Source organism: Crocuta crocuta, unplaced genomic scaffold (genome assembly GCF_008692635.1).
Source record: "Crocuta crocuta isolate KB4526 unplaced genomic scaffold, BGI_CrCroc_1.0 scaffold70, whole genome shotgun sequence".
NCBI classification, from domain to species: Eukaryota; Metazoa; Chordata; class Mammalia; order Carnivora; family Hyaenidae; genus Crocuta; species Crocuta crocuta.
Window position 1 is genome coordinate 5,869,695 of NW_027528417.1, and position 7,072 is coordinate 5,876,766.

Sequence of the window (7,072 nt, forward strand, 5' to 3'; positions counted from 1 at the left end):
GAGAGAGAGACAGCGTGAGCAGGGGAGGGTCAGAGAGAGAGGGAGACACAGACTCTGAAACAGGCTCCAGGCTCTGAGCTGGCAGTCAGCACAGAGCCCGACGTGGGGCTCGAACCCACAAACCGCGAGATCATGACCTAAGCAAAAGTCGGACGGACGCTTAACCGACTAAGCCACCCAGGCGCCCCTGTTTGATTTTCTGTCTACTCCCAAATGGAGGTCCATTATGGAGATAGTGAGAAACAGGTTGGTAGAGACCTCCAGGGAATAGCAACAAACTGGAGTTAAAATGATAACTATTCCTTAGAGACAGACCTGTTCTAAGATGCAGTGGTGCTTCCCTAACACCAGTGAGATCCATGACAGCGGTTGACACGTTGGTAGATTCATTAAGTTCATTCTTTCATTCTCTTAAAAAAATTTTTTTTGGGTGCCTACTATGTAATAAGCCCTGCACTAGGACTGGAGACATGATGATAAACAAGTCCTCACCCTCCTGAATGCTACAATCCTTTGTGGGAGATGGATAGTGGGGTAGATAATTGAAAAAATTATTAATGTTGGCAAGCATTTGAAAAGAAATTTAATGTTTATTTTTGAGAGACAGAAAGAATGTGAGTGGGGAAGGGGCAGAGAGAGGAAGACAAAGAATCCAAAGCAGGCTCCAGGCTCTGTGCTGTCAGCACAGAACCTGACACAGGGCTCAAACCCATGAATTGCAAGATCATGACCTGAGCTGAAGTCAGATGCTTAGCTGACTAAGCCACCCAGGCACCTCTGGCCAGCATTTGAAGGAAAGATAGAAGCCAGGGAAGGGGGAGGGCCTGAACACATGAAATTCAAATTCATTTGAAATACTGAAGGAAATCTAATGTGGCTGGGGATGGAGAAAATAAAAAGTATAGAGTCATTTTGCCAGTGCAATATGCTTATTTTAAAAAATATTTATTTTGAGAGAGAGATCAAGTCGGGGAATGGCATAGAGAAGAGGTAGAAACAGAGAATCCTAAGCAGGCTCCATGCTCAGCACAGAGCCCAAAGCAGGGCTTGATCTCAAGACCATGAGCTCATGATATGAGATGGAATCTAGAGTCAGACACTCAACTGACTGAGCCACTCGGGTACCCCTAGAGCAATTTGCTTATTAAGTAGAGATTTTTAAAAAAACTTTTAATGTTTTTTAATTTATTTCTGAGAGAGAAAGCGTGAGCAGGGGAGGGTCAGAGAGAGAGGGAGGTACAGAATCTGAAGCAGCCTCCAGGCTCTGAGCTAGCCGTCAGCACAGAGCCCAACGCAGGGCTCGAACCCACAAACCATGAGATCATGACCTGAGCCAAAGTTGGACGCTTAACTGACTGAGTCACTCAGGCGCCCCTAAGTAGAGATTTTTTAAAGGTCTATCCTAAAGCAATTAAGTGTGGTCCTTGGACTATTTTCATCCATACATTTTATTTTGAAAATTGTTAAAGCTCTAGAGAAGTTGGAAGAATGTTACAACAAATGTCTATATACCTTCTATATAGATTCAACAATTGTTAACATTTTTTTCACATTTGTGTTGTCTATCTTCATATATATGTATGTTTGTCTTCTTAAATCATTTGAAAGTAAGTTGTAGACATTATGTTTCACTGCTAACTTCTTCAACTGTTTCCCCTGAGCATTTAAGGCCATCCTCCGTAAACACAATACCATTCTCACACCCAAGACAACGTACCAACAGTTTGATGGTATCATCTAATTGTAAAATTAGATGTCCATTGAAAAATTTCTTCTAATTTCCCCCTAAGTGTTTTGTTTTGTTTCTTTTCCCAATCCAGGACTCAGGTTTTTCCATGGATTTGGTGGTTATTTCTCTTCTAGAATACAATAGTCTCTTGCTTTAAAAAAAAAAGTGATATCAATTACTTTTTATTTTATTTTAAATTCCAGTATATTTAATATATAGTGTTACATTATTTCCAGGTGTACAATATAGTGACTCAACAAATACTGATTTATTTTTTATTTTTATTTTTTATTTTAGAGAGCAAGCAGGGAAGAGGAGCAGAGGCGGGGAGAGAGAGAGAGAGAGAGCAAGGGAGAAAGAGAGAATCTTAAGCAGACTTGATGATTGGTGTAGAGCCTGAGGCGGTGCTCGATCCCATGACCTTGAGCTGAAATCGAGAGTTGGACACTCAACCAACTGAGCCACCCGGGCACTCAAACAAATACTGACTTTTTTAAAAAAAATGCTTTATTGAGGTATTATTTTTACATATATATAATTCACCCATTTCAACTATACAGTTCAGTGATTTTTAGAAACTTTACTGAGTGGTGGAAACATGACCGCAGATCAGTTTAACAGTAAGATCCCTCATGGCCAAGCAACCACTAATCTACTTTCTTTCTCTATAAAATTTGCTTTTAAGGAACCTTTACTTTAAGTAGCATATAGTATGTGGTCTCTTATATTTGACTTCTTTCACTAAGCATAAGGTTTATCCATGATGTAGCATCGGTCAGTAGTACACTTATTTTTATTGCTGAATTAATATTCCATTGTGTGGATATACCAAGGTTTGCCCTTTCATTAGTTGATGGACATTTGGGTTGTTTCCAGTTTGGGGGCTATTATGAATCCAACTGCATGTATGTGTCTTTATGTGAACCTATGTTTTCCTTTCTCTTGAATAAGTCCTTAGGAGTAGAATTGCTAGATCTTATAGTAGTTTTATGCTTAATTTTTAGAAACTGCCCGATTCTTTTCTAAAGTGGCAGCACCAACTAACATTTCTACCATTAATGTATGGGAATTTGCATTTTGCCACATCCTTGACTAGCCATTTCTAGCATTTCATAACTCTCATGTGAGTTCAATTTGTATTTCTTTAACAACTGATGTTAAACATCTTTTTATGTGCTCATTAGTCATTTGTATATCTACTTTGGTGAAATATCTGTTCATATCTTTTGCCCATTTTTTGACTGGGTCGTTTGTCTTATTGAGTTGTAAGAGTTCTTTGCATATTCTGGATACAGTCTCTTACTTGGATACATGTTTTGCACATCTTCCTGTTTTTTGCTTGCTCTTTCACTTTCTTAATGGTGTCCTTTGAAGTGAAAAAGCTTTGAATTTTGGTGAGGTATAATTTATCATTTTTTTCTTTTTTAAAAAATGTTTTTATTTATTATTGAGAGACCGAGAGAGACAGAGCATGAGCATGGGAGGAGCAGAGAGTGGGGAAGACACAGAATCTGAAGGAGGCTCCAGGCTCTGAGCTGTCAGCACAGAGCCTGACGCAGGGCTTGAACTCACAAACTGCGAGATCATGACCAGCGCCGAAGTTGGACGCTTAACTGACTGAGTCACCCAGGTGCACCTATCATTTATTTTTCTTGTATGATTGTGATTTTGGTGTCATATCCATGAAATCTTTTCCTAACCTATTTTGTTCCTAACCTTGAAAATTTATTCCTAAGTTTTCTTCTACAAGCTTTACTGTTTTAGCTCTTACATTGACTTAAGTCAATGGTCCATTTTTAGATAATTTGAGTAAAATCACTGTAGGTTTTGTGTGAATGGTCTTTATCAGTCTGAGAAAGTTTCCTTCCCTTCCTAGTTTGTTAAGAGTATTTATCAAGAATAGGTGTTTGATTTTTGTCTACTATTTTTTTCTGTCTCTATTGAAATGCTGTGTTTTTCATCTTTTGTTTTATTAATATGGTGTTAATTATAACATGTAATGTAAAACATATACTATGGTGTTATTAATATTGATTTTTGGATGTGAAACTGACCCTGCATTCATGGGATAAATCCCACTTGGTTATGGTATATAATCTCATATACATTGTTAGATTCAGCTTACTAATATTTTGTTGAGAATTTTTACATATATTCATGAGGGATGCTAGCTTATAGTTTTCTTGTGATGTCTGTCTGATTTTGGTATCAGAATGGTCCTAGCCTCAACAGAATGAATTAGTAAGTGTTCCTTTATCCTTTATTTTCTGAATTTGTGGAATATCGGTATGAATAGCATCATTGAAAGCCATCTGGGTTTTTTTTTTTTTTTTCTTGTGCAGAAAGATTTTGAATGATTAATTCACTTGTTATAGGTCTATTCAGATGTTCTATTTTTTCTTGAACCAGTTTTCGTATTTTGTGATTTCTCAGGATTTTGGATAAATTTCTCCCAAGTTATCTAATTTGAAAGAATTAAGTTGTTTGTAGCATTCCCTTTATTTTCTGAGGGGTCAGTGGTAATGTCCCCTCTTTCATTACTAATTTTTGTGATCTGTATCACCTCACTTTCTTAAGGCAAGTAAGGATCTGTCCATTTTTTTGGTCTTTTCAAAGAATCAATGTTGGTTTTATTAATTTTCTCTTTTTTGTTTTCTATTTAATTAAATTTTGCTATAATATTTATTACTTTCTTTCCTATGCTCACCTTCAGTTTCTATTTCTCTTTTTCTAGATTTTTAAAATGAAAGATTAGATCATTGATTTAAGATCTTCTTTTTTTCTTTTCTTTTTTAACTTACATCCAATTTAGTTAGGATACAGTACAATAATGATTTCAGGAGTAGATTCCAGTGATTCATCCCCTATGTAGAACACCCAGTGCTCATCTCAGCAAGTGTCTTCCTTAATGCCCCTCGCCCATTTAGCCCACCCCCCCCCACCCACAACTCCTCCAGCAATCCTCAGTTCGTTTTCTATATTTAAGAGTCTCTTATGTTTTACACTTCTCCCTGTTTTTATATTATTTTTGCCTCCCTTCCCCTATGTTCATCTGTTTTGTATCTTAAATTCCACATGAGTGAAGTCATATGATATTTGTCTTTCTCTGACTAATTTTGTTTAGCATAATATACTCTAATTCCACCCATGTAGTTGCAAATGGCAAGATTTCATTCTTTTTAATTGCTGAGAAATAGTCCATTGTATATATATACCATATCTTCTTTATCCATTCATCTGTCGATGGACATTTGGGCTCTTACTGTACTTTGGCTATTGCCAATAATGCTGCTATAAACATTGGGGTGCATGTGTCCCTTTAAAACAGCACACCTTTATCCTTTGGATAAATACCTAGTAGTGCAATTTCTGGGTTGTAGGGTAGTTCTATTTTTAATTTTTTTGAGGAACCTCTATACTGTTTTCCAGAGTAGCTGTACCAGTTTGCATTCCTACTAGCAGTGCAAAAGAGTTCCCCTTTCTCTGCATCCTCACCAACATCTGTTGTTGCCTGAGTTGTTAATTTTAGCCATTCTGACTGGTGTGAGGTGGTATTGCGTTGTGGTTTTGATTTGTATTTCCCTGATGACGAGGGATGTTGAGCATTTTTTCATATGTCTGTTAGCCATCTGAATGTCTTCTTTGGAGAAGTGCCTATTCATGTCTTTTGCCCATTTCTTCACAAGATTATTTGTTTTTTGGGTGTTGAGCTTGATAAATTCTCTATAGATTTTGGATACTAACCCTTTATCTGATATGTCATTTGCCAATATCTTCTCCCCTTCCATTGGTTGCCTTTTAGTTTTGCTGATTGTTTTCTTAGCTGTGCAGAAGCTTTTTATCTTGATGAGGTCCCCATAGTTCATTTTCACTTTTGTTTCCCTTGACTCTGGAGACGTGTTGAGTAGGTAGTTGCTGCAACCGAGGCCAAAGAGATTTTTGCCTGCTTTGTCCTCTAGGATTTTGATGGCTTCCTGTCTTATGTTTAGGTATTTCATTCATTTTGAGTTTATTTTTGTGTATGATGTAAGAAAGGTTCATTCTGCATGTCAGTGTCCAGTTTTCCCAACACTATTTGCTGAAGAGACTGTCTATTCCATTGGATATTCTTCCCTGCATTGTCAAAGATTATTTGGCTGTATGTTTGTGGGTCCATTTCTGGGTTCTCTATTGTGTTCCATTGATCTCTGTGTCTGTTTTTATGCCAGTCTCATACTGTCTTGCTGATCACACCTTTGTAACAGAAGCTAAAGTCTGGGAATGTAATGCCTCCAGCTTTGGTTTTCTTTTTCAGGATTGCTTTGGCTATTCGGGGTCTTTTCTGGTTCCATACAAATTTTAGGATTATTTGTTCTAGCTCTGTGAAGAATGCTGGTGTTAATTTGATAGGGATTGCATTGAATGTATAGATTGTTTTGGATAGTATCGATATTTTAACAATATTTGTTCTTCCAATCCATGAGCATGGAATATATTTCCTTTTTTTGGTGTGTGTCTTCTTCAAATTCTTTCATAAGTTTTCTATTGTTTTCAGTGTAGAGATTTTTCACCTCTTTGGTTAGGTTTATTCCTAGGTATTTTATGGTTTTTGGTACAATTGAAAATGGGATTGATTTCTTGATTTCTCTTTCTGTTGCTTCATTATTGGTGTATTGAAATGATTTCTGGGCATTGATGTTATATCCTGCAACTTTGCTGAATTCACGGATTGATTCTAGCAGTTTTTTTGGTGGAATCTTTTAAGTTTTCCATATAGAGTATCATGTCATCTGCAAAGAGAGGAGGAAAGTTTGACTTCCTCCTGGCCAGTTTGGATGCCTTTTATTCCTTTGTGTTGTCTAATTGTTGAAGCTAAGACTTCCAATACTATGTTGAATAACAGTGGTGAGAGTGGACCTCCTTGTCATGTTCCTGACCTTCGGGGGAAAGCTCTGAGTGTGGGTCTTTCATATATGGCTTTTATGATCTTGAGGTATGATCCTTCTATCCCTACTTTCTTGAGGGCTTTTATTAAGAAAGCATGCTGTATTTTGTCAAATGCTTTCTCTGCATCTATTGAGAGGATCATGTGGTTCTCGTCCTTTCTTTTACTGATGTGATGTATCATACTGATTGATTTATAGGTATTGAACCACTCCTGCAGCCCAGGAATAAATCCCACTTGATTGTGGTGAATAATTCTTTTACTGTATTGTTGGATCTAGTTGGCTAGTATCTTGTTGAAGATTTTTGCATCCATGTTTGTTAGGTCTGTAGTTCTCCTTTTTAGTGGGATTTTTGTCTGATTTTAGAATCAAGGTAAAGCTGGCCTCATAGGATGGGTTTTGAAGTTTTCCTTCCGTT